We start from the raw sequence: 13,389 nt of genomic DNA on the forward strand, positions 1-13,389 counted from the left end.
TTATATCTGTGCTCACTATTGCAAATAGATTGGTATTTCTCATTGTAAACAAGGCCACAAATTTAAAAATCTTATGCATAAACATTTTCTCATAATCCATCTGTTAACTAACATATTCAGTAAAAATTTTTAATTACTTTATTGTGAGAATTTACATAAACCCATCAAATTGTACAATGATAATATATTAAATTACAGTAATAAAATAAGAGAAAAAATAAAGGTTGAAAAAACAAAAACGGTTTTATATATTATTTAATTGGAATTCATTATTGAGACGAGTATTATTTATTAATTTTTTTATTAATTTATTTTATTAATTTATTTATTGCGAACTATTATCCCCATCTTTTTTTTTAAGTGTTGTTTCACTTCAGACAATTCTCTCCTGGAACCGTAGAGATTTCTATCCACTGTGCCACGGGCCCCGACTGGCAATCAAGGTTGAATTTTTTTGTCTTATGAATTCATGTTTATTTATTATCTGATTTCTGATCTTCCATGGTCGAGTCTGTATCGAATGGTATATATATATTATTTAACTGGATTAAAATGAGTATTATTTATTAATTTTTATTTATTGTGGATTATTATTCTCATCTATTTTTTTCAGTGGTGTTTCACAACGTTTCGGCTAACTATTCCTCTGGCCTTTGTCGGGTGGTAACTGCAACGGATAGGAACTCCGAATCTTCTAACTGCATTCTCAGCAATTACTGCCATCCATAGTTGTTGTCATCTCACCACGCTTTTGGCGAAGTAAGCCTCTGGCCGGCTTTGGGTAGGATTGAAACCGTTATCTTCAGACGTGGTGAGATGACATTTGAGCCATAAAATATTTACAAAATTGTGTTTCTACACAAGTAACAATTCTTAAAAAAAAAAATTAGTATCGTTTAAAGTGATAAAAGATTATAAAAAATAATTATTCTTTAAAAGCATAAAACAATAAAGAAACATGGGGAACAAAACAAGAATTAGCTTCGTTTTTCTACCAAAATAAGAGAACAGTGCCTAAATCTAAATGAAAATTCTATGAGCAAAGCTTCTTTCCTAGAACTGCCGGCCTATAGAAAAAATCTGTATCATGGGCTTGCTTTCCAGCTGCCTACAGCATGATCGTCTTCAAGTTCAATGCAAACAAGTTCTTGTTGAGCCATCCCTTCAATAATCAAATTATAATTTCTACTACTACTGATCACTATTCCGTAGTTTTGCTGACCACCTTATATTCATTAACCCTTATCCTCGCGTGGTCTTCAGGCCTTGATAAGTGGTGACTGCCTTGTAAAAAAAATAACAAAAAACTTTTAGTGGTTTGCTTACCCAACTCCTGATTAATGTCATACATCCACGGCAGTTTCAGACAAACTGGACAACTTGAAGAACCTAACTTTCTCGGAGACTTCAAATATGCAACTTATTTTGTTGATGTAATCTGAAAGTGGGCAACGTTGTTCATTATGATTTCCCTTATTTGGTCTAATTCTGAATTATGAGGATTTGATGCACTAAGGTGAAAATTAGACCTAACTCCATTGTTTGCATGCAAAACAGCACCAATTCAGATAAAGACCTGTGCATGTAATTATGTATAGTGGAGCCTACAACAACAGACGAGGAGTTTTTTTTTGGTAACATACTATTTTGTACGTTTGTAAATACACATTCTTGTAAATATACCACCGTGTTGTCTTATTTATTATCAGCCTTTCAAAGTCACAACACTGGCGACGAGAAACACAGACTTATTCAGATACAACATAACTAGAACTTATGTCAAACACAATACTGGCAACAAAAACTCAAATTTATGTCGGATACAAAATAATCATTACTACAACTGGTGATGTTAAACTTTCGGCAAAGATTTAGATAGTGTGCTTGAAAAATTATTAATTAATACAATAAAAAAGAGAAGTTTAAAGACATATTGGATTTTTTTACACATCTGCCGAAGGAAAGTCTCCAATATAAAAAAAAAAAAAAAAAAAAAAATGTTTTAGTTCTGAGGTGGCGTGAAAAAATTTAAAGTTATTTCTCAGCTCTAGGTTTTGAAATCTAAATTGTTCGACCACAAAAGAAACAAAACAAAAGCAAAAAAATAAAGAACAAAATAAGACGAAGTCTCTCGATTTTTCTTCGGTTTTTATTATTTAATAAGAAGACATCATTAAACACCTACAAAAAACAACTTAGACTAAAAGAGAAATTTCAAGAAAAACAAATAAATATAATATCAGAAAAAATGGGGGAAAATATTACAAACAAAAAAGAGAATTTTCAAGAAAAACTATTGGAGTAAATGAAAAAATTGAGAAAATGTTTTTGAATCCTCAAAAAGAACAGAAAACATTATACAAATTATCGAATAGAGGTCAAAATATTTAAGATAAAAGTGCATTTTTTCAAACTGCTATTTTGAAATTCTATCGATTATTTCACTTACGACCTTGAAAACGAAATTACGTTTGCTCCATATAATAAACTACAGAATTGTATAATACGAATTTAATCACTTTCAAAAAGGTTCATTTACTATGAAGAAAGTTGGGTAAAGTTAAACAATAAATTTGCCAATTACATATCGTCACAAAAACAGTAATATTATATTTGTTGAGGTGATAAAAAATATTAAGTAAATCATTTAGCCTAAAATGTATCTTTTTCATAAAAAGTGTAAATATATTAATCTCATAAGGAAAGAAGATAAAGACTATATTACATTTGCTCACATAGTTAGCAACATTTGAAGTTTTCAGAGTTGAGTATTAACAATTTAAAGTAGTTTAATATCAAATACAGATGTAGAAATCAGACGGAAGGTTCTTAGAGAATGAACCTGATTTAACAATTCAACATGTGGCAGAGAACTGCTAACACTTTATATGCGTTCACCAAGATTAAATATGCATTTAAGCAAAGCAAAGTGTCACATACTAGAAAAATATGCAACAAAAAGAAATTAATTCACCAACCATAGAAAATTTTTTCTGTTAAACCATGTTTTGACTGTGGGGAAACCCATTAGTACAAAGATTGTCCATATTAAATGAAAAAGTGTTTAAATTACTGTTACATGAGATACAAAAGTATGCAGTGCAGATTTAGAAAAATAAATTGACAAAAGTGACAAATCTGAACATATTAGGAAATTTGTGCAGATAAAAATATGAAATGAAGCTACAACTTTCGTCTCAGATCGATCAATAAATCTTCAAACGTGAAAAAAAAACTGGAAAACTAACTTTTACTAGAACGAGTGTAATATTTCAAAACGTCACAGGTAAGCAAATAAAATTTGAAGGAAATTTCTAACGTTACATGAAAAGAAAAGCCTTTGAAATTATGAATATTTGTAATTAATAACTCAAACAACTTCTTAGTCATGGGCTAAATGGAAATAAATTCAATTAGGAAATATGACACTCTTTCTGTTAAAATATTACAACTTTAAATACCGACGCAGAGAAAATAAAGAAAGAATGAAAAGAAAGCAGGACTTTTCTGGTTATTAGGAAGATGAAAAAAATGACTGTCAAGCTTGAATTAAAAGTAAATATTCAAGCAGTTTTAAAAAGAAATTTTTAATTTGTGTCATAAATCAGATTGACGAGGAATTAAATAGACTCAAAAAAATTGAAATATTATCAAAAGTAGAGTACAGCGAGCATGATGTAAAAATAGTAAAGGGATCCGTGTTTGTGCAGATTACTACACAGAATTAAACTATGCATTAAAATATTATCATTATCCTCTGCTTAGTCCAGAAATGATTTGACTAAATACAACAGTAGATTTTGTTTTTTCAAAAGTTGATTTACAAATAAGTAATACCTATCTAAAAATATCTATGAACAAAGAGTGCTCAAAGCTGTTTTGTATAAATACTAATCGAGGTTTGTACAAATTCGAATGATTACCATTTGGGATGTAGATTGTATTAACCATTTATCAACAAGTAATGGACATGTTGCTTAATAAGGTGGAATTTGCAGCAGCCTACCTAGACGACATTCTTGTGATCAGTTGAAGACCGGGCAATATAAATTATACATACACAAAGCATTTAAGAGAATCCAGAATGATGGGTTTAAATTAAATGAAGATGCGATTTTTTCAAGTAAAAATGAAATATCTTTGTCAATTCAAACCCAAACACCTCCAACGATTTGACACATGATCCTGAACAACTCCGTCAATTCAAACCTGAACACCTCCAACGATTCGACACAACATGATTCTGAACAACTCTGTTGATTCAAACCAGAACATCTCCGACGATTCGACACTACACCATCCCGGACAACTCCTTCGATTTACACCAGAACACCTTCGACGATTCAACAAAACATGATCCTGAACAACTCTATTGATTCGAAATGCCTCCAACGATTCGACACAATCTCAAATGAAATGACTCAACACAACTCGTTACCATAGCATCCTTGGCAGTTACTTGACGAATGAGTGTTGTCAGCTTTTTTATAGCCATTGGATGAACTCATTATCATCGTATGTAGGCCCAACTAAGAAATTGGCATACAATTCTTCAGCACTTTTACGCATGCTCGTCACATTCTTACAACAAATTTTTTGGTTTAACAAATTATTATAATGTGTTTAATCCAAACATGCACTATTTGCGACCTCTTCTTCTGGAGTTAATAGAAAAGAGGAAAAGCAAGGCTGAACAACAGAATGGTAGGCGGAATTTGAAAAAATAAAAAATATACGCACATCGCAATTATTTTGGAGGAACTAAATTCTAGATCTCATTGTGGCATTGAAATCTGCTTATTACACAAAATGGAAGGACGTATCACTAAAACCTGTTGCATACGTTATTATCTGTAATAAAAAGTTACTGGCAAATCGAAAAAGAACCACTGCATATTATTTTTGCAGTCATCAAATTCCATCGATTTGTTCATGGAAGATATTTTGTATTGACAGCCGATAATAAGCCACTGTTAATGATTTCTGGGTAAAAAAGGGATTAACAACACACAAACCATTCTCATAAATTGCAATTATGAAATGGATATCTCCCATCTTCAAAACTTAGTCATGCTGAAAGATTATCTAGACTTATCCCAAATTATGTTGAACTCCTTGAGGACACAGTGATCGCCCTCCTGTAGACAAAGTGATTGTCTTCCTATAAACTAAGGTAGAAATAAAGAATAAATTGTGTAATACCATGAGCAACTTCCAGTCACACTTGAAGAAATAAAGAACAAGTGTTAGACGATGATTAAAGTAATAAAAAGTCAAGAAAAACACAACATATCCTTGAAATGTATTTAAGTTGTGTAGATCGAGTGATTATTCCTCAGCATTACAGAAAAGAATACTAAATCTCACTCTGTTCTTTGGCAGCAACAACATTTCCGACAAAGTTCAAATCCTTGCCAAAGACTGAAGGACAGTAAGCAAGGTTAAAAAAGGTGTGTTGTAGTATGATGGTGATCTACCCTATTTCATGACTATATGGACTCTACGAAAAAGGACAAAGATTCTTTCTGTGACTATTTTGTACTTAATGCTTACTAGACATTATTCTCGAATGTCTAAACTCTTTATCTACGGGGGTTTGTCAGGACAATCTGGCATGTAAATCCTAAGTAAATAATTTAAAAAAATATTTACGGCCCAAATACGATCTCTCAGTACAACTAATCTACACAGGCTTTTACAAGAAATGGTACACCTTTTCCAAGTGTTGTTACGTCTGGTAGCAGTTGGAAGCTGGATACTCCACCAGACTAGATGGATTTTTGCTCTGGAATCCAGTAAGACCCAGAGACTACAAAAAATATATATTATAACATATTTAAATGGTTAATTGGGGAGAGGAAAATTATGTTCTCGACTTCTTTACTAACTCAGTGCTTGAAATTTCAAGGAGAATATCAATGGAATATTCGAATATCTATGTATCATATACAGAGATCAAGTGTGAGCCCCAAGAACGGAGTCTCTTGATTTCTAAGAACTTTGACTGATGTAAAATAAAACAAAAAGTAAATATACACTCTTGTAAATATACCACCGTGTTGTCTCTTCAAAACCACAACAATAAATAAGTCTGGTTAGTATATACAATAACATGCAAACGCAGTGTCAAAGATTCAAAGTGATCAAAAACTGTTGTAATGTAAAAAAAAAAAAAATCAGAGTTTTTTTTCTTAATCCATTGTTTGTTGTTGCTTATAAGTACTGCTTTTATTTTTTTTTTTTTTAATAAAATTTTAAGTTTTCCGAGATGTTGATTAGTAATCGTGAAAATTCCATGTTCAATTCAAACAATTATAAGTAACATTAAGTTTAATAGATTCCAGTACAATTATATTCTTAAATGTTTCCGAATCACAAACAGCATTTCCCTGACAACCACTTTTACATCATGAATACTTATTGGCATTTCTATTCTTATTTTTTTTAAATTTCAGCAATTTTCAACTTGTAAACTGTAGAGTTAAATGCAATAAACAAAGAAGAAAGCGCCCATGTGTGTGTGTTTTATGTGGCTATACGACTTACCTTCAGGTGGGATCTGAGAAAGAGAGATTAAAGATGGCGGCCGTGGCTTTATAAGCTGTAGTCTCATGGACTCGCACAAGATCACACTGCCCACTGCACACATATGCAAATGGAATGGGGTCAGTTTTTTTTTTTAATAAAATGCCTGTTGGCAGAGGTGAAGAGGAGAATGCATGCTAGAAGTTGAGAGATAAAGTTGTGAGTGACGAAGTTGATAGTGGCGAATTCTAGATGAACTTTTTGTTTATTTTATTTATTCATTTTATTTATTTATTTTATTTGTTTATTTTATTTATTTATTTTTGTTTATTTTATTTATTGCTGTTTACCAGCCCATTGCACTTCAAGCTATTTCGGCTTAATGAGGGACAAGTTCGACCTTAAAGTAATACCAAAATTTGACGGCTCGATCCTGGTACTTGACTGGGTGGAGAAGGTTGAACCGCATTGCCTGTTGTCTAGCATGAAGAGCATTGAACACATGGTTCCTCTACGTCTACACAGCGAGGCTTTTGTGGTATATCAACAGCTTAGTCCTGACGAAAAATGGGATTATGAAAGGATCAAGGCAGCATTATACAAGGTGTTTGCTATCGACCCCGTCATTGCTTGAGAGCAATTTGAGGCAAGAACTTTACATCCAGGCGAAACTCAACGTTTATCTGACCAAGCTGTTTGGTGATCTGCCTGAGCGGGCCTTGGCATGCAAATCTATGACAAGGCTCCCAACTGGAGCAAAGCAACTCCTGCGAGCTAGCTCAAGCATAGCTTCGTTGTCCCTTAATGACCTGGTAAACTGGGCCAGGACCGTGATGAAGAATACCTATGAGATGAGAGAGCCGGTAGTTGCTGCTGCACAGCCCACACCAAGTGATGATAGACCGTCTCAGGAGCCCGGCCTGCATGGTGAAGTCATGTGTTATAGGTGCAATGGCCAAGGCCACATTGCGAGGAACTACCAGCAGTGACTGACAGCTGTTCGCTGCTACCGATGTAATGAGACTGGTCATATGGCCGGGGATTGTGTGGGAAATGGGTCGGGGATAAGGTGCCAGCATCAGTCTCTTTCCCAAACAGAAATTAGACAAGACGCTTCCGACCATATCAATGAGATATTGTGCTCAGCACTCCTCGATTCGGGGTACTCTTGCACTATAGTGAGTGCAGACCTCTGCTGCAATTGGAAGAAGAAAAAGAATATCAGGGTAACCACCCTCAGTGGAGAGACGCAGACATGTTGCAGTGTAGGTGCTGTGAATATTCGCACAAGAGCTGGAAACTCAACTAACAGCAAAGCACTGGTAGCACTTGAAAAACCGCTGAGCTTTGATCTGCTTCTAGGCTATGATGCCATCAGAGCCCTAGGTGGTGCTCACATAGTGCAGACAGGGGTGCTACAGTTTCAAAAGAAGGTTCCAATGTGCACTTCACTGAAGATTGACTAGCCAGACTTTATTGTCAAATTTGACCAGTAGCAGAAGGCTTGGACAGCCTCATGGAAGTAGTCAGAAAATCAGGAATCAGCCAAACTGCAAAATGAGGTAACAGAGCACCATGTGCCCCACCAAATGAGGCCTGCATACAAAGAGGAACTCCGCGATTGGATCAAGGATGGCTGGTTAACCTATGAGAAACTTGCAACTCCCAAAGGCTTGATCCTGGTTGCTCAGCACAACAAAGTAAAGGTAAGTGATGGACTACCATGAACTAAATGTGCATGTTGATGCATTTGTGGCAGATGCTGACGTTTGTGCGAGCAAGCTACAAGAGTGGCGTCAGCAGGATTCCAATGTGTCCCTGCTGGATCTAAGAAAAGCGTACCTGTAGGTCTGGATCAGTAAAAGGATGTGGGCATTTCAGATGGTGGTGTATGCTAGCAGGAGATACTGCCTTACCAGACAAGGCTTTGAGCTGAACGTGGCATCACAAATAATGAAGAGGGACATCGGCGTACTTTGATAACATATATGTGACATGTCATCATCAAATGTAAGGCCCAAACTGGTTGAGTTTGGGTTGATTTGCAATGGCCAGAACGTTTGGAGGATGGCGCTGGTGTCTTGGGCCTGAATGTTTGACAGGAGCGAGGGATCTTGAAATGGGGGTGGGGAACTGCAGTTCCTGAAGTGCCCGATGTCTTCACAAGATGAGCAGTATTCACCCTATGTGGTTAACGTGTGGGGCACCTACCAGTGTGTGGATGGACTTGTGTGGCAACAGGCATCATAAAGAGGAAGGCAAGTGCAGTCACCAAAGGCTGGGATGATGAAACAGCAGACGATCTGTTTGTTTGCAGTGTGAAGGAGACCATTGCAAGAGCAAAACAGGATGACCCCGTCAAAGGAGACTGGTGAGTGCAGGGAAACGAACTGAACGTCAACCACAGATCTCATACTAATGTTATGCTCCTCTGATGAAAATGAAATATACTTCTCCAAGTAAACTCGGTAATGTAGTTTCAAAATATATGTTTATGGGACTCTATCCCTGCGCATGTAATAGTTGAGATTTTTCTAGTTATAAGTATTTAATAGAATAAATAAAATACATTTGGAGGAAGAACCAATATTGAAAATCAGGAATCTAAGTTTATGTCTAAATTTTACATTTGCAAACCATTCCATGACTTGATTTTATGGAATCCAGAGAGGATATTTAAATTTCTATTCAATAGTAAAGATAAAGTTAGGTTTAAACTATTCTATATATATATAAAAGGCAAAATGTGTGTTATTGTGTGCATTTTTTGTGCATGTCTGGCAAAAGCTTTTTTACGGGGCGTGCTCGGTGGGGTCACTCATTCTTAAAACTTTTTATATACTGTCTAAATTATAATATCTACGAGTTATGAAGGAAGGTCGCGTTTATCTTTAATTTGGTCGACTTTTACATGCTATTTTTGAGATTTTTTTCAATCGCCGCGTCTTTGTTTCACTTTTCAGTATAAAAAAGCAAAACTGAATATCAGCTCTCTGGCACTCGTGGCAGGGGCATCCAGAAAAGCAATCAGACAATTGCTATTCATTGGAACACTAGGGAGTTGCCCCCCCCCCCAACATCTTGGGGAAACAAACAGGCAAAGTTGGGGAAAGAAAAAAAAAACTGTCTTGCAACAAAACTTGACTGCGGGATATGTTTGACCGCATTATCATTAAATTCACGCACCTGTCAATTAAGTTTTTATTATTAAATTAAAACACTTTTCTGTTACTCTTCCGTCATGGGCGAGCAGGTAACATGTGAGGATTTTTTTCCACCTTCGCCTCAAAGTTCCGGGTTTCATCCTACCGACTTACCTACCTATCAAAACTTTTCTTTTCTTCTTTCACCACATGAGCGACGCCGGGCAGTTTTTTGTTTTTGTTTTTCCGATTTTTTAAAGAAGTCTAACATCGTTTTTTATTGTGTTGTTGTGACCCTCCCCCCTAACACACACACCTCCAAACACCCGGACAACGCACACCCGCTAGTCTAATATAAATTTCACTAATGAAATCTATGTCAGATCTATAGGCAGACTAATCTAATAATTTTTTTTTTCTCCTTTTGTTCACAACAAACAAGATACTTTGCTACTGAGACATAAGGGGCTACTGTGAATAGGGGCCAGATTTGTAGAGGGTATGCTGGGTGGGTAGTGATGTTTGTAAAAATAATGTAACGTAAATTAGTTAAAATCAGAAGAAAATGTGTTTCAAAAGGAAACATGTTTAGCTTAGTTTTTTTTTTTTTTGGTCTTAGATGAACCTGATGGATAAATAAACTAACACGAGAATAAGCGTGTGGAGAAAGGGAAGAATTTTGCTTCCCGACGAGAACAAAATGTGACACAAGGTCGTTTTTACTGGGGGAGGGGAAAAGCAACTCCTCAAAAAGAGGTACTCTGGAAGAATGCAAAAATAAAAATTGCCTTTCCCATACATTGACTAAGGACAAATTAACTAAAGGTAGCATCAAAACAAATACTACACTGTGATCTCAACCCGAAGCCAGAACTGATTATTAGTATTTAGTTCTCTCTCACTGCAAGAACTGTGACACCAGGGTCGGAAAGTGGGATTGAGAAGTCAAGCACCTCTGAGTAAGGGGCACTCTGATTTGTAAAAAGTGCCTGGGCAGACCCGTCGGCATTCCATGGTAATGGCACCTCAGACGATTAGCAATACACTAACCTTTTCTCAAAGAGAGAAGATAAAATCTGGGAGGGTGGACCTCCTAGAACTGCACAGAACCAGCACTACACTGCAATCAACAGGGATCAGGTCATTGATTGGGGGGGGGGCGAAGATAAAAATCCCTAGCCGATTATTTCCCTGATAACAATTTTAATGAAAACTTGTTATAGTTGAAATCTATGTTATGATTATATATATATAGTTATGTTATAGTTGCACTCTATGAGGTATAAAGCTATTCAATTAAAGTAGAACTACAGCAGATTTTTTTAGATCTGACCTTATTCAAAGGTATTGATAAAACTGTTCCTGTCTCTAATACATATGCAGCTGGGAAAAATCTACAATTTCAGTATTGTTTGACCAATAGAATTTTCAATCAGCTTTACAAGCCGATACTTCAGAATGTTTGCTTGAGAATTTACATTGGTGAGCTAACGGAATATTTTTAGCTGAAGAAGTTTTTTTTCTTACAAGAATATCACCACTTGTCAAGGCCTGAAGGCCACTCAAGGATAAAGATTAATGAGTGTACGGTAGTCATCGGGACAATAGCATAGTAACGGTTAGTAGTGAGAATTTGGTATAATTTGATTATTTAACTTGTTTACAATGGACTTGAAGATGACCATATTGTAGTTAGTCAGGATACAGGCCAGCGGAAAAGAGTTCCACAGGCGGTTGGTTCTAAGAAAGAAGCTTTGTTCACGGAATCCATGCTTAAATTTAGACACAGATAGAGAGTGGGGGAAATTGTTGATAGTGGTTGTAGTTAGGCGAGTGATTTTTGTGAAAGTTTGGCAAGAGAGAGCCATAGATTTGAGCTCAGACGATCACTTGCCATAAAAATAATGATAAAGCAGAGACAGGCTTGATACGTCTTTTCTGTGGGAAAGAGGTTGCAGGGAAGAGAAAAGGGCATCACCTACTAGATTTCGAAACCAGTTTTGAACTCTGTTAAGGCAGGATAGAGTGCTCCTAACAGCCCAGATGTCGCAATAGTACTCTGTCTTAGAACATACTTGGCTCTCATACAGGTAGCAGATTGCATTGGAAATGAGATATCTACTGGAGCGGTAGAATGATCTAACCATTTTTCTATCAACTTTCTCTCATCAATATAACTGACATACGGTCTTTCTTCTAAGATCAACCAAATCAGTTTCATATGGGGACAAGAACTGAGTTAGTTGGAAAAATTTAGTAATGCATGACGAAACGTTTTGTCAATTAGAGTTGTAAGAAGCATGCTATCAAATCTCTTTTGAAGGGTGTAAATTCTGAACTTGTTCAAACCATCTTCTTCAGCAAATTGATCAATTGGTTTTCGAAGTCATCATTATCATCATAATCGTTCTTGTCATCATCGTCACAACGTTATCTGCATCATTTTCTTCTGAATCAGGAATCTTTCACTAACGAGCCATGAAGCTGTTGCTTCTGATGCGAGAGAATATCTTTTATTCTTAACACATAATTAATTGTTGAGACTCTTAGTTTCAATGTTTTCTCATTAAGACATGGTCGACCTCGTTTGGATTTGGTAGTGTAGATGGTGTTGTAAGTGTTGCTGATGCACTAGTTGTGTCAGGGTTCATATCCTGTGGATTCTAACAGCTGCAGTGTGATATGACCGTTTCTTGTACTCATCAAGATCGTTGTATTCAGTATGAGTCTTTTGGATGGCCAATATGTTTTTCTTCTTAGGAGATATTTCTTTTTAGTGCCCTGAAAAAGATGATAGTAAGCGTAGTTACTGAGAGGTTTTGTTTAGTTCTATCCCACTGCAAGAACTCAGACGGAAAGTGGGATTGAGAAGTCAGCACCCCCGAAGAGGGGCATTGACCTGCAAAAAATATGCGAGCAGCCCTCAGTGAGGGCGCCTAAGGCGATTAGCAATAAATAAACTTCTTCTCAAAGAGAGAAAACAAGGCCTGGGAGAGTGGATCTCATAGAACTGCACAGAACTTCCCACCACAAAATCAACAGGGACCGGATCATTACAGGAATGGTCGAATCTCTGTTGATTTTGTTGGGCCCAGCTGTAGTTATTGAGAGTTCCCGTTTACAATGCCTCCTCACAGGAAACAGTTAGACACCAGGGTCGTTTTTTAATGTGAAGAAAAGGAACAAAAATAAAAATTGTCTCAGTTGTGAAGGACTTCTCCTCCACTGAGAGAGAACAAGAAATTGAAGTGCAACATCTAAAGAACAGATACTACATTTTGATCTTGGCCCAAAGGCCAAGATTTATTTAATGAATTGGCTGATGTCACTGCAATGCTTCAATGCATTTCCATCTAATTTTTTTTTTTACATAGGTATCACAACTTATCAAGGTCCAGAGGCCACTCGAGGATAAGGGTTAAAGAGTGTACAGTAGTCAATGGGACAATATAGTAATCGTTAGTAATGGAAATTCGGTAAATTTATTAACTTAAGTGGAAGGTCTTATCAAGAACTTGTTTATGTTGGACTTGAAGACAACCATATTGTTGTCAGCTGGAAAGCAGGCAAACGGAAGAGAGTTCAACAGGAGTGCAGTTCTAAGAAAGAATATTTGTTCATGGAATCTACGTTTAGGTTTAGGCACGGATAAAGAGTGGGGGGAATTATTGATAGTGTTTTCAGCTAGACAAGTATTTCTTGTGAAAGTTTGGTGAGAGGG

The 13,389-nt window shown here is 36.1% G+C and overlaps 1 pseudogene; it reads right to left on the reverse strand.

Moving 5' to 3' along the window:
• Positions 1 to 12,820: 12,820 nt before the first annotated feature.
• Positions 12,821 to 12,973, reverse strand: LOC145256605 (U2 spliceosomal RNA; annotated as a pseudogene).
• Positions 12,974 to 13,389: the final 416 nt, after the last annotated feature.

The sequence above is a fragment of the Euprymna scolopes genome, chromosome 32 (assembly GCF_053919585.1).
Source record: "Euprymna scolopes isolate OS-2025 chromosome 32, ASM5391958v1, whole genome shotgun sequence".
Taxonomy (NCBI): domain Eukaryota; kingdom Metazoa; phylum Mollusca; class Cephalopoda; order Sepiida; family Sepiolidae; genus Euprymna; species Euprymna scolopes.